Below are 27557 nucleotides of genomic sequence, written 5' to 3'. Positions count from 1 at the left end.
CCTGTGTATTCTGTACAGTGACCAGCAGGGGGAGCAGACGTCACACATCACCCCATGTCCTGTGTATTCTGTACTGTGACCAGCAGGAGGAGCAGACGTCACACATCACCCCATGTCCTGTGTATTCTGTACTGTGATCAGCAGGGGGAGCAGACGTCACACATCACCCCATGTCCTGTGTATTCTGTACTGTGATCAGCAGGAGGAGCAGACGTCACACATCACCCCATGTCCTGTGTATTCTGTACTGTGTCCAGCAGGGGGAGCAGACGTCACACATCACCCCATGTCCTGTGTATTCTGTACTGTGACCAGCAGGAGGAGCAGACGTCACACATCACCCCATGTCCTGTGTATTCTGTACTGTGACCAGCAGGGGGAGCAGACGTCACACATCACCCCATGTCCTGTGTATTCTGTACTGTGACCGGCAGGGGGAGCAGACGTCACACATCACCCCATGTCCTGTGTATTCTGTACTGTGACCAGCAGGGGGAGCAGACGTCACACATCACCCCATGTCCTGTGTATTCTGTACTGTGACCAGCAGGGGGAGCAGACGTCACACATCACCCCATATCCTGTGTATTCTGTACTGTGACCAGCAGGAGGAGCAGACGTCACACATCACCCCATGTCCTGTGTATTCTGTACTGTGACCAGCAGGGGGAGCAGACGTCACACATCACCCCATATCCTGTGTATTCTGTACTGTGACCAGCAGGAGGAGCAGACGTCACACATCACCTCATGTCCTGTGTATTCTGTACTGTGACCAGCAGGGGGAGCAGACGTCACACATCACCCCATGTCCTGTGTATTCTGTACTGTGACCAGCAGGGGGAGCAGACGTCACACATCTCCCCATGTCCTGTGTATTCTGTACTGTGTCCAGCAGGAGGAGCAGACGTCACACATCTCCCCATGTCCTGTGTATTCTGTACTGTGACCAGCAGGAGGAGCAGACGTCACACATCTCCCCATGTCCTGTGTATTCTGTACTGTGACCAGCAGGAGGAGCAGACGTCACACATCACCCCATGTCCTGTGTATTCTGTACTGTGACCAGCAGGGAGAGCAGACGTCACACATCACCCCATGTCCTGTGTATTCTGTACTGTGACCAGCAGGAGGAGCAGACGTCACACATCACCCCATGTCCTGTGTATTCTGTACTGTGTCCAGCAGGAGGAGCAGACGTCACACATCTCCCCATGTCCTGTGTATTCTGTACTGTGACCAGCAGGAGGAGCAGACGTCACACATCTCCCCATGTCCTGTGTATTCTGTACTGTGACCAGCAGGGGGAGCAGACGTCACACATCTCCCCATGTGCTGTGTATTCTGTACTGTGACCAGCAGGAGGAGCAGACGTCACACATCTCCCCATGTCCTGTGTATTCTGTACTGTGACCAGCAGGGGGAGCAGACGTCACACATCACCTCATGTCCTGTGTATTCTGTACTGTGACCAGCAGGAGGAGCAGACGTCACACATCACCTCATGTCCTGTGTATTCTGTACTGTGACCAGCAGGGGGAGCAGACGTCACACATCACCCCATGTCCTGTGTATTCTGTACTGTGACCAGCAGGGGGAGCAGACGTCACACATCTCCCCATGTCCTGTGTATTCTGTACTGTGATCAGCAGGGGGAGCAGACGTCACACATCACCCCATGTCCTGTGTATTCTGTACTGTGACCAGCAGGAGGAGCAGACGTCACACATCACCTCATGTCCTGTGTATTCTGTACTGTGACCAGCAGGGGGAGCAGACGTCACACATCACCCCATGTCCTGTGTATTCTGTACTGTGACCAGCAGGGGGAGCAGACGTCACACATCTCCCCATGTCCTGTGTATTCTGTACTGTGACCAGCAGGGGGAGCAGACGTCACACATCACCTCATGTCCTGTGTATTCTGTACTGTGACCAGCAGGAGGAGCAGACGTCACACATCACCCCATGTCCTGTGTATTCTGTACTGTGATCAGCAGGGGGAGCAGACGTCACACATCACCCCATGTCCTGTGTATTCTGTACTGTGACCAGCAGGAGGAGCAGACGTCACACATCACCTCATGTCCTGTGTATTCTGTACTGTGACCAGCAGGGGGAGCAGACGTCACACATCACCCCATGTCCTGTGTATTCTGTACTGTGACCAGCAGGGGGAGCAGACGTCACACATCTCCCCATGTCCTGTGTATTCTGTACTGTGATCAGCAGGGGGAGCAGACGTCACACATCACCCCATGTCCTGTGTATTCTGTACTGTGACCAGCAGGAGGAGCAGACGTCACACATCACCTCATGTCCTGTGTATTCTGTACTGTGACCAGCAGGGGGAGCAGACGTCACACATCACCCCATGTCCTGTGTATTCTGTACTGTGACCAGCAGGAGGAGCAGACGTCACACATCACCTCATGTCCTGTGTATTCTGTACTGTGACCAGCAGGGGGAGCAGACGTCACACATCACCTCATGTCCTGTGTATTCTGTACTGTGACCAGCAGGGGGTGCAGACGTCACACATCACTCCACGTCCTGTGTATTCTGTACTGTGATCAGCAGGAGGAGCAGACGTCACACATCACCCCATGTCCTGTGTATTCTGTACTGTGACCAGCAGGGGGAGCAGACGTCACACATCACTCCACGTCCTGTGTATTCTGTACTGTGACCAGCAGGAGGAGCAGACGTCACACATCACCCCATGTCCTGTGTATTCTGTACTGTGACCAGCAGGAGGAGCAGACGTCACACATCACCCCATGTCCTGTGTATTCTGTACTGTGACCAGCAGGGGGAGCAGACGTCACACATCACCCCATGTCCTGTGTATTCTGTACTGTGACCAGCAGGGGGAGCAGACGTCACACATCACCTCATGTCCTGTGTATTCTGTACTGTGACCAGCAGGAGGAGCAGACGTCACACATCACCTCATGTCCTGTGTATTCTGTACTGTGACCAGCAGGGGGAGCAGACGTCACACATCACCCCATGTCCTGTGTATTCTGTACTGTGACCAGCAGGGGGAGCAGACGTCACACATCTCCCCATGTCCTGTGTATTCTGTACTGTGATCAGCAGGGGGAGCAGACGTCACACATCACCCCATGTCCTGTGTATTCTGTACTGTGACCAGCAGGAGGAGCAGACGTCACACATCACCTCATGTCCTGTGTATTCTGTACTGTGACCAGCAGGGGGAGCAGACGTCACACATCTCCCCATGTCCTGTGTATTCTGTACTGTGACCAGCAGGGGGAGCAGACGTCACACATCTCCCCATGTCCTGTGTATTCTGTACTGTGACCAGCAGGGGGAGCAGACGTCACACATCTCCCCATGTCCTGTGTATTCTGTACTGTGACCAGCAGGGGGAGCAGACGTCACACATCTCCCCATGTCCTGTGTATTCTGTACTGTGACCAGCAGGAGGAGCAGATGTCACACATCACCCCATGTCCTGTGTATTCTGTACTGTGATCAGCAGGAGGAGCAGACGTCACACATCACCTCATGTCCTGTGTATTCTGTACTGTGACCAGCAGGGGGAGCAGACGTCACACATCACCCCATGTCCTGTGTATTCTGTGCTGTGACCAGCAGGAGGAGCAGACGTCACACATCACCCCATGTCCTGTGTATTCTGTACTGTGACCAGCAGGAGGAGCAGACGTCACACATCACCCCATGTCCTGTGTATTCTATACTGTGACCAGCAGGAGGAGCAGACGTCACACATCACCCCATGTCCTGTGTATTCTGTACTGTGACCAGCAGGAGGAGCAGACGTCACACATCACCCCGTGTCCTGTGTATTCTGTACTGTGACCAGCAGGAGGAGCAGACGTCACACATCACCCCATGTCCTGTGTATTCTGTACAGTGACCAGCAGGAGGAGCAGACGTCACACATCACCCCATGTCCTGTGTATTCTGTACTGTGACCAGCAGGGGGAGCAGACGTCACACATCTCCCCATGTCCTGTGTATTCTGTACTGTGACCAGCAGGAGGAGCAGACGTCACACATCACCCCATGTCCTGTGTATTCTGTACTGTGATCAGCAGGAGGAGCAGACGTCACACATCACCCCATGTCCTGTGTATTCTGTACTGTGACCAGCAGGAGGAGCAGACGTCACACATCACCCCATGTCCTGTGTATTCTGTACTGTGATCAGCAGGAGGAGCAGACGTCACACATCTCCCCATGTCCTGTGTATTCTGTACTGTGACCAGCAGGGGGAGCAGACGTCACACATCTCCCCATGTCCTGTGTATTCTGTACTGTGTCCAGCAGGAGGAGACGTCACACATCACCCCATGTCCTGTGTATTCTGTACTGTGACCAGCAGGGGGAGCAGACGTCACACATCACCTCATGTCCTGTGTATTCTGTACTGTGACCAGCAGGAGGAGCAGACGTCACACATCACCCCATGTCCTGTGTATTCTGTACTGTGACCAGCAGGAGGAGCAGACGTCACACATCACCCCATGTCCTGTGTATTCTGTACTGTGACCAGCAGGAGGAGCAGACGTCACACATCACCCCATGTCCTGTGTATTCTGTACTGTGTCCAGCAGGAGGAGACGTCACACATCACCTCATGTCCTGTGTATTCTGTACTGTGGCCAGCAGGGGGAGCAGACGTCACACATCGCCCCATGTCCTGTGTATTCTGTACAGTGACCAGCAGGAGGAGCAGACGTCACACATCACCCCATGTCCTGTGTATTCTGTACTGTGTCCAGCAGGAGGAGACGTCACACATCACCCCATGTCCTGTGTATTCTGTACTGTGACCAGCAGGGGGAGCAGACGTCACACATCACCTCATGTCCTGTGTATTCTGTACTGTGGCCAGCAGGGGGAGCAGACGTCACACATCGCCCCATGTCCTGTGTATTCTGTACTGTGACCAGCAGGGGGAGCAGACGTCACACATCACCCCATGTCCTGTGTATTCTGTACTGTGACCAGCAGGAGGAGCAGACGTCACACATCACCCCATGTCCTGTGTATTCTGTACTGTGTCCAGCAGGAGGAGACGTCACACATCACCCCATGTCCTGTGTATTCTGTACTGTGACCAGCAGGGGGAGCAGACGTCACACATCTCCTCATGTCCTGTGTATTCTGTACTGTGACCAGCAGAGGGAGCAGACGTCACACATCACCCCATGTCCTGTGTGTTCTGTACTGTGTCCAGCAGGAGGAGCAGACGTCACACATCACCTCATGTCCTGTGTATTCTGTACTGTGACCAGCAGGAGGAGCAGACGTCACACATCACCTCATGTCCTGTGTATTCTGTACTGTGACCAGCAGGAGGAGCAGACGTCACACATCTCCCCATGTCCTGTGTATTCTGTACTGTGTCCAGCAGGAGGAGCAGACGTCACACATCACCACATGTCCTGTGTATTCTTTACTGTGACCAGCAGGGGGAGCAGACGTCACACATCACCCCATGTCCTGTGTATTCTGTACTGTGACCAGCAGGAGGAGCAGACGTCACACATCACCCCATGTCCTGTGTATTCTGTACTGTGTCCAGCAGGAGGAGCAGACGTCACACATCACCCCATGTCCTGTGTATTCTGTACTGTGATCAGCAGGGGGAGCAGACGTCACACATCACCTCATGTCCTGTGTATTCTGTACTGTGACCAGCAGGGGGAGCAGACGTCACACATCACCCCATGTCCTGTGTATTCTGTACTGTGACCAGCAGGAGGAGCAGACGTCACACATCACCTCATGTCCTGTGTATTCTGTACTGTGACCAGCAGGAGGAGCAGACGTCACACATCACTCCATGTCCTGTGTATTCTGTACAGTGACCAGCAGGGGGAGCAGACGTCACACATCACCCCATGTCCTGTGTATTCTGTACTGTGACCAGCAGGAGGAGCAGACGTCACACATCACCTCATGTCCTGTGTATTCTGTACTGTGACCAGCAGGAGGAGCAGACGTCACACATCACCCCATGTCCTGTGTATTCTGTACAGTGACCAGCAGGAGGAGCAGACGTCACACATCACCTCATGTCCTGTGTATTCTGTACTGTGACCAGCAGGAGGAGCAGACGTCACACATCACCTCATGTCCTGTGTATTCTGTACTGTGGCCAGCAGGGGGAGCAGACGTCACACATCGCCCCATGTCCTGTGTATTCTGTACTGTGTCCAGCAGGAGGAGACGTCACACATCACCCCATGTCCTGTGTATTCTGTACTGTGACCAGCAGGGGGAGCAGACGTCACACATCACCTCATGTCCTGTGTATTCTGTACTGTGACCAGCAGGGGGAGCAGACGTCACACATCACCCCATGTCCTGTGTATTCTGTACTGTGACCAGCAGGAGGAGCAGACGTCACACATCACCCCATGTCCTGTGTATTCTGTACTGTGACCAGCAGGGGGAGCAGACGTCACACATCACCCCATGTCCTGTGTATTCTGTACTGTGACCAGCAGGGGGAGCAGACGTCACACATCACCCCATGTCCTGTGTATTCTGTACTGTGTCCAGCAGGAGGAGACGTCACACATCACCTCATGTCCTGTGTATTCTGTACTGTGGCCAGCAGGGGGAGCAGACGTCACACATCACCTCATGTCCTGTGTATTCTGTACTGTGACCAGCAGGGGGAGCAGACGTCACACATCACCCCATGTCCTGTGTATTCTGTACTGTGACCAGCAGGGGGAGCAGACGTCACACATCACCCCATGTCCTGTGTATTCTGTACTGTGACCAGCAGGAGGAGCAGACGTCACACATCACCCCATGTCCTGTGTATTCTGTACTGTGACCAGCAGGGGGAGCAGACGTCACACATCACCCCATGTCCTGTGTATTCTGTACTGTGACCAGCAGGGGGAGCAGACGTCACACATCACCCCATGTCCTGTGTATTCTGTACTGTGACCAGCAGGGGGAGCAGACGTCACACATCGCCCCATGTCCTGTGTATTCTGTACTGTGTCCAGCAGGAGGAGACGTCACACATCACCCCATGTCCTGTGTATTCTGTACTGTGACCAGCAGGAGGAGCAGACGTCACACATCTCCCCATGTCCTGTGTATTCTGTATTGTGACCAGCAGGAGGAGCAGACGTCACACATCACCCCATGTCCTGTGTATTCTGTACTGTGACCAGCAGGAGGAGACGTCACACATCACCCCATGTCCTGTGTATTCTGTACTGTGACCAGCAGGAGGAGCAGGCGTCACACATCACCCCATGTCCTGTGTATTCTGTACTGTGTCCAGCAGGAGGAGACGTCACACATCACCCCATGTCCTGTGTATTCTGTACTGTGACCAGCAGGAGGAGCAGGCGTCACACATCACCCCATGTCCTGTGTATTCTGTACTGTGACCAGCAGGGGGAGCAGATGTCACACATCACCCCATGTCCTGTGTATTCTGTACTGTGACCAGCAGGAGGAGCAGACGTCACACATCACCCCATGTCCTGTGTATTCTGTACTGTGACCAGCAGGAGGAGCAGACGTCACACATCACCCCATGTCCTGTGTATTCTGTACTGTGACCAGCAGGGGGAGCAGATGTCACACATCACCCCATGTCCTGTGTATTCTGTACTGTGACCAGCAGGAGGAGCAGACGTCACACATCACCCCATGTCCTGTGTATTCTGTACTGTGACCAGCAGGAGGAGCAGACGTCACACATCACCCCATGTCCTGTGTATTCTGTACTGTGACCAGCAGGGGGAGCAGATGTCACACATCACCCCATGTCCTGTGTATTCTGTACTGTGACCAGCAGGAGGAGCAGACGTCACACATCACCTCATGTCCTGTGTATTCTGTACTGTGACCAGCAGGAGGAGCAGGCGTCACACATCACCCCATGTCCTGTGTATTCTGTACTGTGACCAGCAGGGGGAGCAGATGTCACACATCACCCCATGTCCTGTGTATTCTGTACTGTGACCAGCAGGAGGAGCAGACGTCACACATCACCCCATGTCCTGTGTATTCTGTACTGTGATCAGCAGGAGGAGCAGACGTCACACATCACCTCATGTCCTGTGTATTCTGTACTGTGTCCAGCAGGAGGAGACGTCACACATCACCTCATGTCCTGTGTATTCTGTACTGTGTCCAGCAGGAGGAGACGTCACACATCACCCCATGTCCTGTGTATTCTGTACTGTGTCCAGCAGGAGGAGACGTCACACATCACCCCATGTCCTGTGTATTCTGTACTGTGACCAGCAGGGGGAGCAGATGTCACACATCACCTCATGTCCTGTGTATTCTGTACTGTGACCAGCAGGAGGAGCAGACGTCACACATCACCCCATGTCCTGTGTATTCTGTACTGTGACCAGCAGGAGGAGCAGACGTCACACATCACCTCATGTCCTGTGTATTCTGTACTGTGACCAGCAGGAGGAGCAGACGTCACACATCACCCCATGTCCTGTGTATTCTGTACTGTGACCAGCAGGAGGAGCAGACGTCACACATCACCCCATGTCCTGTGTATTCTGTACTGTGACCAGCAGGAGGAGCAGACGTCACACATCACCTCATGTCCTGTGTATTCTGTACTGTGTCCAGCAGGAGGAGACGTCACACATCACCCCATGTCCTGTGTATTCTGTACTGTGACCAGCAGGGGGAGCAGACGTCACACATCACCCCATGTCCTGTGTATTCTGTACTGTGATCAGCAGGAGGAGCAGACGTCACACATCACCCCATGTCCTGTGTATTCTGTACTGTGTCCAGCAGGAGCAGACGTCACACATCACCCCATGTCCTGTGTATTCTGTACTGTGACCAGCAGGAGGAGCAGACGTCACACATCACCCCATGTCCTGTGTATTCTGTACTGTGACCAGCAGGAGGAGACGTCACACATCACCTCATGTCCTGTGTATTCTGTACTGTGACCAGCAGGGGGAGCAGACGTCACACATCACCTCATGTCCTGTGTATTCTGTACTGTGTCCAGCAGGAGCAGACGTCACACATCACCCCATGTCCTGTGTATTCTGTACTGTGACCAGCAGGAGGAGACGTCACACATCACCTCATGTCCTGTGTATTCTGTACTGTGTCCAGCAGGAGGAGACGTCACACATCACCTCATGTCCTGTGTATTCTGTACTGTGACCAGCAGGAGGAGCAGACGTCACACATCACTCCATGTCCTGTGTATTCTGTACTGTGACCAGCAGGAGGAGCAGACGTCACACATCACCCCATGTCCTGTGTATTCTGTACTGTGTCCAGCAGGAGGAGACGTCACACATCACCCCATGTCCTGTGTATTCTGTACTGTGACCAGCAGGAGGAGCAGACGTCACACATCACCTCATGTCCTGTGTATTCTGTACTGTGTCCAGCAGGGGGAGCAGACGTCACACATCTCCCCATGTCCTGTGTATTCTGTACTGTGACCAGCAGGGGGAGCAGACGTCACACATCACCTCATGTCCTGTGTATTCTGTACTGTGACCAGCAGGAGGAGCAGACGTCACACATCACCCCATGTCCTGTGTATTCTGTACTGTGACCAGCAGGAGGAGCAGACGTCACACATCACCCCATGTCCTGTGTATTCTGTACTGTGTCCAGCAGGAGGAGACGTCACACATCACCTCATGTCCTGTGTATTCTGTACTGTGACCAGCAGGGGGAGCAGACGTCACACATCACCTCATGTCCTGTGTATTCTGTACTGTGACCAGCAGGAGGAGCAGACGTCACACATCACCCCATGTCCTGTGTATTCTGTACTGTGACCAGCAGGAGGAGCAGACGTCACACATCACCTCATGTCCTGTGTATTCTGTACTGTGACCAGCAGGAGGAGCAGGCGTCACACATCACCCCATGTCCTGTGTATTCTGTACTGTGACCAGCAGGGGGAGCAGACGTCACACATCACCTCATGTCCTGTGTATTCTGTACTGTGACCAGCAGGGGGAGCAGACGTCACACATCACCTCATGTCCTGTGTATTCTGTACTGTGACCAGCAGGAGGAGCAGACGTCACACATCACCCCATGTCCTGTGTATTCTGTACTGTGTCCAGCAGGAGGAGCAGACGTCACACATCACCCCATGTCCTGTGTATTCTGTACTGTGACCAGCAGGGGGAGCAGACGTCACACATCACCTCATGTCCTGTGTATTCTGTACTGTGACCAGCAGGAGGAGCAGGCGTCACACATCACCCCATGTCCTGTGTATTCTGTACTGTGACCAGCAGGGGGAGCAGACGTCACACATCACCTCATGTCCTGTGTATTCTGTACTGTGACCAGCAGGGGGAGCAGACGTCACACATCACCTCATGTCCTGTGTATTCTGTACTGTGACCAGCAGGAGGAGCAGACGTCACACATCACCCCATGTCCTGTGTATTCTGTACTGTGTCCAGCAGGAGGAGCAGACGTCACACATCACCCCATGTCCTGTGTATTCTGTACTGTGACCAGCAGGGGGAGCAGACGTCACACATCACCCCATGTCCTGTGTATTCTGTACTGTGTCCAGCAGGGGGAGCAGACGTCACACATCACCCCATGTCCTGTGTATTCTGTACTGTGACCAGCAGGGGGAGCAGACGTCACACATCACCCCATGTCCTGTGTATTCTGTACTGTGACCAGCAGGGAGAGCAGACGTCACACATCACCTCATGTCCTGTGTATTCTGTACTGTGACCAGCAGGGGGAGCAGACGTCACACATCACCCCATGTCCTGTGTATTCTGTACTGTGACCAGCAGGAGGAGACGTCACACATCACCTCATGTCCTGTGTATTCTGTACTGTGACTAGCAGGGGGAGCAGACGTCACACATCACCCCATGTCCTGTGTATTCTGTACTGTGACCAGCAGGGGGAGGAGACGTCACACATCACCCCATGTCCTGTGTATTCTGTACTGTGACCAGCAGGAGGAGACGTCACACATCACCTCATGTCCTGTGTATTCTGTACTGTGACTAGCAGGGGGAGCAGACGTCACACATCACCCCATGTCCTGTGTATTCTGTACTGTGACCAGCAGGGGGAGGAGACGTCACACATCACCTCATGTCCTGTGTATTCTGTACTGTGACCAGCAGGAGGAGCAGACGTCACACATCACCCCATGTCCTGTGTATTCTGTACTGTGACCAGCAGGAGGAGCAGACGTCACACATCACCCCATGTCCTGTGTATTCTGTACTGTGACCAGCAGGAGGAGCAGACGTCACACATCTCCCCATGTCCTGTGTATTCTGTACTGTGACCAGCAGGGGGAGCAGACGTCACACATCACCCCATGTCCTGTGTATTCTGTACTGTGACCAGCAGGAGGAGCAGACGTCACACATCACCCCATGTCCTGTGTATTCTGTACTGTGACCAGCAGGAGGAGCAGACGTCACACATCACCCCATGTCCTGTGTATTCTGTACTGTGACCAGCAGGGGGAGCAGACGTCACACATCACCCCATGTCCTGTGTATTCTGTACTGTGACCAGCAGGAGGAGCAGACGTCACACATCACCCCATGTCCTGTGTATTCTGTACTGTGACCAGCAGGAGGAGCAGACGTCACACATCTCCCCATGTCCTGTGTATTCTGTACTGTGTCCAGCAGGAGGAGCAGACGTCACACATCTCCCCATGTCCTGTGTATTCTGTACTGTGGCCAGCAGGGGGAGCAGACGTCACACATCACCCCATGTCCTGTGTATTCTGTACTGTGTCCAGCAGGAGGAGCAGATGTCACACATCACCTCATGTCCTGTGTATTCTGTACTGTGACCAGCAGGGGGAGCAGACGTCACACATCACCCCATGTCCTGTGTATTCTGTACTGTGACCAGCAGGGGGAGCAGACGTCACACATCACCCCATGTCCTGTGTATTCTGTACTGTGTCCAGCAGGGGGAGCAGACGTCACACATCACCTCATGTCCTGTGTATTCTGTACTGTGACCAGCAGGGGGAGCAGACGTCACACATCACCTCATGTCCTGTGTATTCTGTACTGTGACCAGCAGGGGGAGCAGACGTCACACATCTCCCCATGTCCTGTGTATTCTGTACTGTGACCAGCAGGAGGAGCAGACGTCACACATCACCTCATGTCCTGTGTATTCTGTACTGTGACCAGCAGGGGGAGCAGACGTCACACATCACCTCATGTCCTGTGTATTCTGTACTGTGACCAGCAGGGGGAGCAGACGTCACACATCTCCCCATGTCCTGTGTATTCTGTACTGTGACCAGCAGGAGGAGCAGACGTCACACATCACCTCATGTCCTGTGTATTCTGTACTGTGACCAGCAGGGGGAGCAGACGTCACACATCACCTCATGTCCTGTGTATTCTGTACTGTGACCAGCAGGAGGAGCAGACGTCACACATCACCTCATGTCCTGTGTATTCTGTACTGTGTCCAGCAGGGGGAGCAGACGTCACACATCACCCCATGTCCTGTGTATTCTGTACTGTGTCCAGCAGGGGGAGCAGACGTCACACATCACCTCATGTCCTGTGTATTCTGTACTGTGACCAGCAGGGGGAGCAGACGTCACACATCACCCCATGTCCTGTGTATTCTGTACTGTGACCAGCAGGGGGAGCAGACGTCACACATCACCTCATGTCCTGTGTATTCTATACTGTGACCAGCAGGAGGAGCAGACGTCACACATCACCCCATGTCCTGTGTATTCTGTACTGTGTCCAGCAGGGGGAGCAGACGTCACACATCACCTCATGTCCTGTGTATTCTGTACTGTGACCAGCAGGGGGAGCAGACGTCACACATCACCCCATGTCCTGTGTATTCTGTACTGTGTCCAGCAGGAGGAGCAGACGTCACACATCACCCCATGTCCTGTGTATTCTGTACTGTGACCAGCAGGAGGAGCAGACGTCACACATCACCCCATGTCCTGTGTATTCTGTACTGTGACCAGCAGGAGGAGACGTCACACATCACCCCATGTCCTGTGTATTCTGTACTGTGACCAGCAGTGGGAGCAGACGTCACACATCACCCCATGTCCTGTGTATTCTGTACTGTGACCAGCAGGGGGAGCAGACGTCACACATCACCTCATGTCCTGTGTATTCTGTACTGTGTCCAGCAGGGGGAGCAGACGTCACACATCACCCCATGTCCTGTGTATTCTGTACTGTGACCAGCAGGAGGAGCAGACGTCACACATCACCCCATGTCCTGTGTATTCTGTACTGTGACCAGCAGTGGGAGCAGACGTCACACATCACCCCATGTCCTGTGTATTCTGTACTGTGTCCAGCAGGGGGAGCAGACGTCACACATCACCTCATGTCCTGTGTATTCTGTACTGTGTCCAGCAGGGGGAGCAGACGTCACACATCACCTCATGTCCTGTGTATTCTGTACTGTGTCCAGCAGGGGGAGCAGACGTCACACATCACCCCATGTCCTGTGTATTCTGTACTGTGTCCAGCAGGGGGAGCAGACGTCACACATCACCTCATGTCCTGTGTATTCTGTACTGTGACCAGCAGGAGGAGCAGACGTCACACATCACCTCATGTCCTGTGTATTCTGTACTGTGTCCAGCAGGGGGAGCAGACGTCACACATCACCTCATGTCCTGTGTATTCTGTACTGTGACCAGCAGGGGGAGCAGACGTCACACATCACCCCATGTCCTGTGTATTCTGTACTGTGACCAGCAGGAGGAGCAGACGTCACACATCACCCCATGTCCTGTGTATTCTGTACTGTGTCCAGCAGGGGGAGCAGACGTCACACATCACCCCATGTCCTGTGTATACTGTACTGTGACCAGCAGGAGGAGCAGACGTCACACATCACCTCATGTCCTGTGTATTCTGTACTGTGACCAGCAGGAGGAGCAGACGTCACACATCACCCCATGTCCTGTGTATTCTGTACTGTGACCAGCAGGGGGAGCAGACGTCACACATCACCCCATGTCCTGTGTATTCTGTACTGTGTCCAGCAGGGGGAGCAGACGTCACACATCACCCCATGTCCTGTGTATTCTGTACTGTGACCAGCAGGAGGAGCAGACGTCACACATCACCCCATGTCCTGTGTATTCTGTACTGTGACCAGCAGGGGGAGCAGACGTCACACATCACCCCATGTCCTGTGTATTCTGTACTGTGACCAGCAGGAGGAGCAGACGTCACACATCACTCCATGTCCTGTGTATTCTGTACTGTGTCCAGCAGGGGGTGCAGACGTCACACATCACCCCATGTCCTGTGTATTCTGTACTGTGACCAGCAGGAGGAGCAGACGTCACACATCACCCCATGTCCTGTGTATTCTGTACTGTGACCAGCAGGAGGAGCAGACGTCACACATCACCCCATGTCCTGTGTATTCTGTACTGTGACCAGCAGGAGGAGCAGACGTCACACATCACCCCATGTCCTGTGTATTCTGTACTGTGACCAGCAGGAGGAGCAGACGTCACACATCACTCCATGTCCTGTGTATTCTGTACTGTGTCCAGCAGGGGGTGCAGACGTCACACATCACCCCATGTCCTGTGTATTCTGTACTGTGACCAGCAGGAGGAGACGTCACACATCACCTCATGTCCTGTGTATTCTGTACTGTGACCAGCAGGGGGAGCAGACGTCACACATCACCCCATGTCCTGTGTATTCTGTACTGTGACCAGCAGGAGGAGCAGACGTCACACATCACCCCATGTCCTGTGTATTCTGTACTGTGTCCAGCAGGGGGAGCAGACGTCACACATCACCTCATGTCCTGTGTATTCTGTACTGTGACCAGCAGGGGGAGCAGACGTCACACATCACCCCATGTCCTGTGTATTCTGTACTGTGTCCAGCAGGGGGAGCAGACGTCACACATCACCCCATGTCCTGTGTATTCTGTACTGTGATCAGCAGGAGGAGCAGACGTCACACATCTCCCCATGTCCTGTGTATTCTGTACTGTGACCAGCAGGGAGAGCAGACGTCACACATCACCCCATGTCCTGTGTATTCTGTACTGTGTCCAGCAGGGGGAGCAGACGTCACACATCACCTCATGTCCTGTGTATTCTGTACTGTGACCAGCAGGAGGAGCAGACGTCACACATCACCCCATGTCCTGTGTATTCTGTACTGTGACCAGCAGGAGGAGCAGACGTCACACATCACCCCATGTCCTGTGTATTCTGTACTGTGACCAGCAGGAGGAGCAGACGTCACATATCACCCCATGTCCTGTGTATTCTGTACTGTGACCAGCAGGGGGAGCAGACGTCACACATCACCCCATGTCCTGTGTATTCTGTACTGTGACCAGCAGGAGGAGCAGACGTCACACATCTCCCCATGTCCTGTGTATTCTGTACTGTGACCAGCAGGAGGAGCAGACGTCACACATCACCCCATGTCCTGTGTATTCTGTACTGTGACCAGCAGGAGGAGCAGACGTCACACATCACCCCATGTCCTGTGTATTCTGTACTGTGACCAGCAGGAGGAGCAGACGTCACACATCACCCCATGTCCTGTGTATTCTGTACTGTGACCAGCAGGGGGAGCAGACGTCACACATCACCCCATGTCCTGTGTATTCTGTACTGTGACCAGCAGGGGGAGCAGACGTCACACATCGCCCCATGTCCTGTGTATTCTGTACTGTGTCCAGCAGGAGGAGACGTCACACATCACCCCATGTCCTGTGTATTCTGTACTGTGACCAGCAGGAGGAGCAGACGTCACACATCACCTCATGTCCTGTGTATTCTGTACTGTGACCAGCAGGGAGAGCAGACGTCACACATCTCCCCATGTCCTGTGTATTCTGTATTGTGACCAGCAGGAGGAGCAGACGTCACACATCACCCCATGTCCTGTGTATTCTGTACTGTGACCAGCAGGAGGAGACGTCACACATCACCCCATGTCCTGTGTATTCTGTACTGTGACCAGCAGGAGGAGCAGGCGTCACACATCACCCCATGTCCTGTGTATTCTGTACTGTGTCCAGCAGGAGGAGACGTCACACATCACCCCATGTCCTGTGTATTCTGTACTGTGACCAGCAGGAGGAGCAGGCGTCACACATCACCCCATGTCCTGTGTATTCTGTACTGTGACCAGCAGGGGGAGCAGATGTCACACATCACCCCATGTCCTGTGTATTCTGTACTGTGACCAGCAGGAGGAGCAGACGTCACACATCACCTCATGTCCTGTGTATTCTGTACTGTGACCAGCAGGAGGAGCAGGCGTCACACATCACCCCATGTCCTGTGTATTCTGTACTGTGACCAGCAGGGGGAGCAGATGTCACACATCACCCCATGTCCTGTGTATTCTGTACTGTGACCAGCAGGAGGAGCAGACGTCACACATCACCCCATGTCCTGTGTATTCTGTACTGTGATCAGCAGGAGGAGCAGACGTCACACATCACCTCATGTCCTGTGTATTCTGTACTGTGTCCAGCAGGAGGAGACGTCACACATCACCTCATGTCCTGTGTATTCTGTACTGTGTCCAGCAGGAGGAGACGTCACACATCACCCCATGTCCTGTGTATTCTGTACTGTGTCCAGCAGGAGGAGACGTCACACATCACCCCATGTCCTGTGTATTCTGTACTGTGACCAGCAGGGGGAGCAGATGTCACACATCACCTCATGTCCTGTGTATTCTGTACTGTGACCAGCAGGAGGAGCAGACGTCACACATCACCCCATGTCCTGTGTATTCTGTACTGTGACCAGCAGGAGGAGCAGACGTCACACATCACCTCATGTCCTGTGTATTCTGTACTGTGACCAGCAGGAGGAGCAGACGTCACACATCACCCCATGTCCTGTGTATTCTGTACTGTGACCAGCAGGAGGAGCAGACGTCACACATCACCCCATGTCCTGTGTATTCTGTACTGTGATCAGCAGGAGGAGCAGACGTCACACATCTCCCCATGTCCTGTGTATTCTGTACTGTGACCAGCAGGGGGAGCAGACGTCACACATCTCCCCATGTCCTGTGTATTCTGTACTGTGTCCAGCAGGAGGAGACGTCACACATCACCCCATGTCCTGTGTATTCTGTACTGTGTCCAGCAGGAGCAGACGTCACACATCACCCCATGTCCTGTGTATTCTGTACTGTGACCAGCAGGAGGAGCAGACGTCACACATCACCCCATGTCCTGTGTATTCTGTACTGTGACCAGCAGGAGGAGACGTCACACATCACCTCATGTCCTGTGTATTCTGTACTGTGACCAGCAGGGGGAGCAGACGTCACACATCACCTCATGTCCTGTGTATTCTGTACTGTGTCCAGCAGGAGCAGACGTCACACATCACCCCATGTCCTGTGTATTCTGTACTGTGACCAGCAGGAGGAGACGTCACACATCACCTCATGTCCTGTGTATTCTGTACTGTGTCCAGCAGGAGGAGACGTCACACATCACCTCATGTCCTGTGTATTCTGTACTGTGACCAGCAGGGGGAGCAGACGTCACACATCACCTCATGTCCTGTGTATTCTGTACTGTGACCAGCAGGAGGAGCAGACGTCACACATCTCCCCATGTCCTGTGTATTCTGTACTGTGACCAGCAGGGGGAGCAGACGTCACACATCTCCCCATGTCCTGTGTATTCTGTACTGTGACCAGCAGGAGGAGCAGACGTCACACATCTCCCCATGTCCTGTGTATTCTGTACTGTGACCAGCAGGAGGAGCAGACGTCACACATCACCCCATGTCCTGTGTATTCTGTACTGTGACCAGCAGGAGGAGCAGACGTCACACATCACCCCATGTCCTGTGTATTCTGTACTGTGTCCAGCAGGAGCAGACGTCACACATCACCCCATGTCCTGTGTATTCTGTACTGTGTCCAGCAGGAGGAGACGTCACACATCACCTCATGTCCTGTGTATTCTGTACTGTGACCAGCAGGGGGAGCAGACGTCACACATCACCTCATGTCCTGTGTATTCTGTACTGTGACCAGCAGGAGGAGCAGACGTCACACATCACCCCATGTCCTGTGTATTCTGTACTGTGACCAGCAGGAGGAGCAGACGTCACACATCACCTCATGTCCTGTGTATTCTGTACTGTGACCAGCAGGAGGAGCAGGCGTCACACATCACCCCATGTCCTGTGTATTCTGTACTGTGACCAGCAGGGGGAGCAGACGTCACACATCACCTCATGTCCTGTGTATTCTGTACTGTGACCAGCAGGGGGAGCAGACGTCACACATCACCTCATGTCCTGTGTATTCTGTACTGTGACCAGCAGGAGGAGCAGACGTCACACATCACCCCATGTCCTGTGTATTCTGTACTGTGTCCAGCAGGAGGAGCAGACGTCACACATCACCCCATGTCCTGTGTATTCTGTACTGTGACCAGCAGGGGGAGCAGACGTCACACATCACCTCATGTCCTGTGTATTCTGTACTGTGACCAGCAGGAGGAGCAGGCGTCACACATCACCCCATGTCCTGTGTATTCTGTACTGTGACCAGCAGGGGGAGCAGACGTCACACATCACCTCATGTCCTGTGTATTCTGTACTGTGACCAGCAGGGGGAGCAGACGTCACACATCACCTCATGTCCTGTGTATTCTGTACTGTGACCAGCAGGAGGAGCAGACGTCACACATCACCCCATGTCCTGTGTATTCTGTACTGTGACCAGCAGGGGGAGCAGACGTCACACATCACCCCATGTCCTGTGTATTCTGTACTGTGTCCAGCAGGGGGAGCAGACGTCACACATCACCCCATGTCCTGTGTATTCTGTACTGTGACCAGCAGGGGGAGCAGACGTCACACATCACCCCATGTCCTGTGTATTCTGTACTGTGACCAGCAGGGAGAGCAGACGTCACACATCACCTCATGTCCTGTGTATTCTGTACTGTGACCAGCAGGGGGAGCAGACGTCACACATCACCCCATGTCCTGTGTATTCTGTACTGTGACCAGCAGGAGGAGACGTCACACATCACCCCATGTCCTGTGTATTCTGTACTGTGACCAGCAGGGGGAGCAGACGTCACACATCTCCCCATGTCCTGTGTATTCTGTACTGTGACCAGCAGGAGGAGCAGACGTCACACATCACCCCATGTCCTGTGTATTCTGTACTGTGACCAGCAGGAGGAGCAGACGTCACACATCACCCCATGTCCTGTGTATTCTGTACTGTGACCAGCAGGAGGAGCAGACGTCACACATCTCCCCATGTCCTGTGTATTCTGTACTGTGACCAGCAGGGGGAGCAGACGTCACACATCACCCCATGTCCTGTGTATTCTGTACTGTGACCAGCAGGAGGAGCAGACGTCACACATCACCCCATGTCCTGTGTATTCTGTACTGTGACCAGCAGGAGGAGCAGACGTCACACATCACCCCATGTCCTGTGTATTCTGTACTGTGACCAGCAGGGGGAGCAGACGTCACACATCACCCCATGTCCTGTGTATTCTGTACTGTGACCAGCAGGAGGAGCAGACGTCACACATCACCCCATGTCCTGTGTATTCTGTACTGTGACCAGCAGGAGGAGCAGACGTCACACATCTCCCCATGTCCTGTGTATTCTGTACTGTGTCCAGCAGGAGGAGCAGACGTCACACATCTCCCCATGTCCTGTGTATTCTGTACTGTGGCCAGCAGGGGGAGCAGACGTCACACATCACCCCATGTCCTGTGTATTCTGTACTGTGTCCAGCAGGAGGAGCAGATGTCACACATCACCCCATGTCCTGTGTATTCTGTACTGTGACCAGCAGGGGGAGCAGACGTCACACATCACCCCATGTCCTGTGTATTCTGTACTGTGTCCAGCAGGGGGAGCAGACGTCACACATCACCTCATGTCCTGTGTATTCTGTACTGTGACCAGCAGGGGGAGCAGACGTCACACATCTCCCCATGTCCTGTGTATTCTGTACTGTGACCAGCAGGGGGAGCAGACGTCACACATCACCCCATGTCCTGTGTATTCTGTACTGTGTCCAGCAGGGGGAGCAGACGTCACACATCACCTCATGTCCTGTGTATTCTGTACTGTGACCAGCAGGGGGAGCAGACGTCACACATCACCCCATGTCCTGTGTATTCTGTACTGTGACCAGCAGGGGGAGCAGACGTCACACATCACCCCATGTCCTGTGTATTCTGTACTGTGACCAGCAGGGGGAGCAGACGTCACACATCACCCCATGTCCTGTGTATTCTGTACTGTGTCCAGCAGGGGGAGCAGACGTCACACATCACCTCATGTCCTGTGTATTCTGTACTGTGACCAGCAGGGGGAGCAGACGTCACACATCTCCCCATGTCCTGTGTATTCTGTACTGTGACCAGCAGGAGGAGCAGACGTCACACATCACCTCATGTCCTGTGTATTCTGTACTGTGACCAGCAGGGGGAGCAGACGTCACACATCTCCCCATGTCCTGTGTATTCTGTACTGTGACCAGCAGGAGGAGCAGACGTCACACATCACCTCATGTCCTGTGTATTCTGTACTGTGACCAGCAGGAGGAGCAGACGTCACACATCACCTCATGTCCTGTGTATTCTGTACTGTGTCCAGCAGGGGGAGCAGACGTCACACATCACCCCATGTCCTGTGTATTCTGTACTGTGTCCAGCAGGGGGAGCAGACGTCACACATCACCTCATGTCCTGTGTATTCTGTACTGTGACCAGCAGGGGGAGCAGACGTCACACATCACCCCATGTCCTGTGTATTCTGTACTGTGACCAGCAGGAGGAGCAGACGTCACACATCACCCCATGTCCTGTGTATTCTGTACTGTGACCAGCAGGGGGAGCAGACGTCACACATCACCTCATGTCCTGTGTATTCTATACTGTGACCAGCAGGAGGAGCAGACGTCACACATCACCCCATGTCCTGTGTATTCTGTACTGTGTCCAGCAGGGGGAGCAGACGTCACACATCACCCCATGTCCTGTGTATTCTGTACTGTGTCCAGCAGGAGGAGCAGACGTCACACATCACCCCATGTCCTGTGTATTCTGTACTGTGACCAGCAGGAGGAGCAGACGTCACACATCACCCCATGTCCTGTGTATTCTGTACTGTGACCAGCAGGAGGAGACGTCACACATCACCCCATGTCCTGTGTATTCTGTACTGTGACCAGCAGTGGGAGCAGACGTCACACATCACCCCATGTCCTGTGTATTCTGTACTGTGACCAGCAGGGGGAGCAGACGTCACACATCACCTCATGTCCTGTGTATTCTGTACTGTGTCCAGCAGGGGGAGCAGACGTCACACATCACCCCATGTCCTGTGTATTCTGTACTGTGACCAGCAGGAGGAGCAGACGTCACACATCACCCCATGTCCTGTGTATTCTGTACTGTGACCAGCAGGAGGAGCAGACGTCACACATCACCCCATGTCCTGTGTATTCTGTACTGTGACCAGCAGTGGGAGCAGACGTCACACATCACCTCATGTCCTGTGTATTCTGTACTGTGACCAGCAGGGGGAGCAGACGTCACACATCACCTCATGTCCTGTGTATTCTGTACTGTGTCCAGCAGGGGGAGCAGACGTCACACATCACCCCATGTCCTGTGTATTCTGTACTGTGACCAGCAGGAGGAGCAGACGTCACACATCACCTCATGTCCTGTGTATTCTGTACTGTGACCAGCAGGAGGAGCAGACGTCACACATCACCTCATGTCCTGTGTATTCTGTACTGTGTCCAGCAGGGGGAGCAGACGTCACACATCACCTCATGTCCTGTGTATTCTGTACTGTGTCCAGCAGGGGGAGCAGACGTCACACATCACCCCATGTCCTGTGTATTCTGTACTGTGTCCAGCAGGGGGAGCAGACGTCACACATCACCTCATGTCCTGTGTATTCTGTACTGTGACCAGCAGGAGGAGCAGACGTCACACATCACCTCATGTCCTGTGTATTCTGTACTGTGTCCAGCAGGGGGAGCAGACGTCACACATCACCTCATGTCCTGTGTATTCTGTACTGTGACCAGCAGGGGGAGCAGACGTCACACATCACCCCATGTCCTGTGTATTCTGTACTGTGACCAGCAGGAGGAGCAGACGTCACACATCACCCCATGTCCTGTGTATTCTGTACTGTGTCCAGCAGGGGGAGCAGACGTCACACATCACCCCATGTCCTGTGTATACTGTACTGTGACCAGCAGGAGGAGCAGACGTCACACATCACCTCATGTCCTGTGTATTCTGTACTGTGACCAGCAGGAGGAGCAGACGTCACACATCACCCCATGTCCTGTGTATTCTGTACTGTGACCAGCAGGGGGAGCAGACGTCACACATCACCCCATGTCCTGTGTATTCTGTACTGTGACCAGCAGGGGGAGCAGACGTCACACATCACCCCATGTCCTGTGTATTCTGTACTGTGACCAGCAGGGGGAGCAGACGTCACACATCACCTCATGTCCTGTGTATTCTGTACTGTGACCAGCAGGAGGAGCAGACGTCACACATCACCTCATGTCCTGTGTATTCTGTACTGTGACCAGCAGGGGGAGCAGACGTCACACATCACCCCATGTCCTGTGTATTCTGTACTGTGTCCAGCAGGGGGAGCAGACGTCACACATCACCCCATGTCCTGTGTATTCTGTACTGTGACCAGCAGGAGGAGCAGACGTCACACATCACCCCATGTCCTGTGTATTCTGTACTGTGACCAGCAGGGGGAGCAGACGTCACACATCACTCCATGTCCTGTGTATTCTGTACTGTGTCCAGCAGGGGGTGCAGACGTCACACATCACCCCATGTCCTGTGTATTCTGTACTGTGACCAGCAGGAGGAGCAGACGTCACACATCACCCCATGTCCTGTGTATTCTGTACTGTGACCAGCAGGAGGAGCAGACGTCACACATCACTCCATGTCCTGTGTATTCTGTACTGTGTCCAGCAGGGGGTGCAGACGTCACACATCACCCCATGTCCTGTGTATTCTGTACTGTGACCAGCAGGAGGAGACGTCACACATCACCTCATGTCCTGTGTATTCTGTACTGTGACCAGCAGGGGGAGCAGACGTCACACATCACCCCATGTCCTGTGTATTCTGTACTGTGACCAGCAGGAGGAGCAGACGTCACACATCACCCCATGTCCTGTGTATTCTGTACTGTGTCCAGCAGGGGGAGCAGACGTCACACATCACCTCATGTCCTGTGTATTCTGTACTGTGACCAGCAGGGGGAGCAGACGTCACACATCACCCCATGTCCTGTGTATTCTGTACTGTGATCAGCAGGAGGAGCAGACGTCACACATCTCCCCATGTCCTGTGTATTCTGTACTGTGACCAGCAGGGAGAGCAGACGTCACACATCACCCCATGTCCTGTGTATTCTGTACTGTGTCCAGCAGGGGGAGCAGACGTCACACATCACCTCATGTCCTGTGTATTCTGTACTGTGACCAGCAGGAGGAGCAGACGTCACACATCACCCCATGTCCTGTGTATTCTGTACTGTGACCAGCAGGAGGAGCAGACGTCACACATCACCCCATGTCCTGTGTATTCTGTACTGTGACCAGCAGGAGGAGCAGACGTCACATATCACCCCATGTCCTGTGTATTCTGTACTGTGACCAGCAGGGGGAGCAGACGTCACACATCACCCCATGTCCAGTGTATTCTGTACTGTGACCAGCAGGAGGAGCAGACGTCACATATCACCCCATGTCCTGTGTATTCTGTACTGTGACCAGCAGGGGGAGCAGACGTCACACATCACCCCATGTCCAGTGTATTCTGTACTGTGTCCAGCAGGGGGAGCAGACGTCACACATCACCCCATGTCCTGTGTATTCTGTACTGTGACCAGCAGGAGGAGCAGACGTCACACATCTCCCCATGTCCTGTGTATTCTGTACTGTGACCAGCAGGAGGAGCAGACGTCACACATCACCCCATGTCCTGTGTATTCTGTACTGTGACCAGCAGGAGGAGCAGACGTCACACATCACCCCATGTCCTGTGTATTCTGTACTGTGACCAGCAGGAGGAGCAGACGTCACACATCTCCCCATGTCCTGTGTATTCTGTACTGTGACCAGCAGAGGGAGCAGACGTCACACATCACCCCATGTCCTGTGTATTCTGTACTGTGACCAGCAGGAGGAGCAGACGTCACACATCACCCCATGTCCTGTGTATTCTGTACTGTGACCAGCAGGAGGAGCAGACGTCACACATCACCCCATGTCCTGTGTATTCTGTACTGTGACCAGCAGGAGGAGCAGACGTCACACATCACCCCATGTCCTGTGTATTCTGTACTGTGACCAGCAGGAGGAGCAGACGTCACACATCACCTCATGTCCTGTGTATTCTGTACTGTGACCAGCAGGGGGAGCAGACGTCACACATCACCCCATGTCCTGTGTATTCTGTACTGTGACCAGCAGGAGGAGCAGACGTCACACATCACCCCATGTCCTGTGTATTCTGTACTGTGACCAGCAGGAGGAGCAGACGTCACACATCACCCCATGTCCTGTGTATTCTGTACTGTGACCAGCAGGGGGAGCAGACGTCACACATCACCTCATGTCCTGTGTATTCTGTACTGTGACCAGCAGGGGGAGCAGACGTCACACATCACCTCATGTCCTGTGTATTCTGTACTGTGACCAGCAGGGGGAGCAGACGTCACACATCACCCCATGTCCTGTGTATTCTGTACTGTGACCAGCAGGGGGAGCAGACGTCACACATCACCCCATGTCCTGTGTATTCTGTACTGTGACCAGCAGGGGGAGCAGACGTCACACATCTCCCCATGTCCTGTGTATTCTGTACTGTGATCAGCAGGGGGAGCAGACGTCACACATCACCCCATGTCCTGTGTATTCTGTACTGTGACCAGCAGGGGGAGCAGACGTCACACATCACCCCATGTCCTGTGTATTCTGTACTGTGACCAGCAGGGGGAGCAGACGTCACACATCACCCCATGTCCTGTGTATTCTGTACTGTGACCAGCAGGGGGAGCAGACGTCACACATCACCCCATGTCCTGTGTATTCTGTACTGTGACCAGCAGGAGGAGCAGACGTCACACATCACCCCATGTCCTGTGTATTCTGTACTGTGACCAGCAGGGGGAGCAGACGTCACACATCTCCCCATGTCCTGTGTATTCTGTACTGTGACCAGCAGGAGGAGCAGACGTCACACATCACCCCATGTCCTGTGTATTCTGTACTGTGACCAGCAGGGGGAGCAGACGTCACACATCACCCCATGTCCTGTGTATTCTGTACTGTGACCAGCAGGGGGAGCAGACGTCACACATCACCCCATGTCCTGTGTATTCTGTACTGTGACCAGCAGGAGGAGCAGACGTCACACATCACCCCATGTCCTGTGTATTCTGTACTGTGATCAGCAGGGGGAGCAGACGTCACACATCACCTCATGTCCTGTGTATTCTGTACTGTGACCAGCAGGAGGAGCAGACGTCACACATCACCCCATGTCCTGTGTATTCTGTACTGTGACCAGCAGGAGGAGCAGACGTCACACATCACCCCATGTCCTGTGTATTCTGTACTGTGACCAGCAGGGGGAGCAGACGTCACACATCACCCCATGTCCTGTGTATTCTGTACTGTGACCAGCAGGGGGAGCAGACGTCACACATCACCCCATGTCCTGTGTATTCTGTACTGTGACCAGCAGGAGGAGCAGACGTCACACATCACCCCATGTCCTGTGTATTCTGTACTGTGACCAGCAGGGGGAGCAGACGTCACACATCACCCCATGTCCTGTGTATTCTGTACTGTGATCAGCAGGAGGAGCAGACGTCACACATCACCCCATGTCCTGTGTATTCTGTACTGTGACCAGCAGGAGGAGCAGACGTCACACATCACCCCATGTCCTGTGTATTCTGTACTGTGACCAGCAGGGGGAGCAGACGTCACACATCACCCCATGTCCTGTGTATTCTGTACTGTGACCAGCAGGGGGAGCAGACGTCACACATCACCCCATGTCCTGTGTATTCTGTACTGTGACCAGCAGGGGGAGCAGACGTCACACATCACCCCATGTCCTGTGTATTCTGTACTGTGACCAGCAGGAGGAGCAGACGTCACACATCACCCCATGTCCTGTGTATTCTGTACTGTGACCAGCAGGGGGAGCAGACGTCACACATCACCCCATGTCCTGTGTATTCTGTACTGTGACCAGCAGGAGGAGCAGACGTCACACATCACCCCATGTCCTGTGTATTCTGTACTGTGTCCAGCAGGGGGAGCAGACGTCACACATCACCCCATGTCCTGTGTATTCTGTACTGTGACCAGCAGGAGGAGCAGACGTCACACATCACCCCATGTCCTGTGTATTCTGTACTGTGTCCAGCAGGGGGAGCAGACGTCACACATCACCCCATGTCCTGTGTATTCTGTACTGTGACCAGCAGGGGGAGCAGACGTCACACATCACCCCATGTCCTGTGTATTCTGTACTGTGATCATCCTCTGGTTATTTCCCATTGTCACTTTTTGTTCCCAGGGGCCGTTTTTTCTCTCGTTAACCAGTTGTTTTATAGAAGTTAATAAATCCTGTTTGTTGTGAACCGATGACCTGATTCCTGTGTGATCCAGCGTCTCCCTGCGAACCGATCCCTCACACCGATAGAACTGCAGATAGAACACTGACGTCTATGGAGCTGGCGCAGGACAATAAAGCGCTGATCACAACTGATCCCATGCACCCCGAGATCTAAGCGAGAGATCTATAGAGACCCACGACCTCCACAGGCGATTGCGTATGTGACCGGGACCGTAGCGGACGGGGCAGGCAGACGCTCAGAGCAATATTGCTGCACCCTGAGCTGTGGCAGACGCTTCATCCTATATACGACAAGGAGTCCAGGGGTCAGGGATGATGGGAGTAGTGATACATTGTGGGATAGGAGTTATCCCTCTGGAGACCGGGATTCCAGGGCTCCTCCTGCAACGAGGTAATGGAGGAGCGGCGCACAACATTCATGCCTCATCGGGACCGAGCGGCTACAGCCTGATGTGCACAGGGGCCCTGCTCACATCCACCAATGGGGAGTAAGGGACCAGGGGGAGGAGTCTGGGGGCGGAGAGAACGGGATCAGGAGGAGTCTGGTGTGGGGAGAAAGGAATCAGGAGGAGTCTGGTGTGGGGAGAAAGGAATCAGGAGGAGTCTGGTGTGGGGAGAAAGGAATCAGGAGGAGTCTGGGGTGGGGAGAAAGGAATCAGGAGGAGTCTGGGGTGGGGAGAAAGGAATCAGGAGGAGTCTGGTGTGGGGAGAAAGGAATCAGGAGGAGTCTGGTGTGGGGAGAAAGGAATCAGGAGGAGTCTGGTGTGGGGAGAAAGGAATCAGGAGGAGTCTGGTGTGGGGAGAAAGGAATCAGGAGGAG

Source organism: Ranitomeya imitator, chromosome 8, assembly GCF_032444005.1.
Source record: "Ranitomeya imitator isolate aRanImi1 chromosome 8, aRanImi1.pri, whole genome shotgun sequence".
NCBI classification, from domain to species: Eukaryota; Metazoa; Chordata; class Amphibia; order Anura; family Dendrobatidae; genus Ranitomeya; species Ranitomeya imitator.
This window is presented reverse-complemented; position numbering follows the sequence as displayed.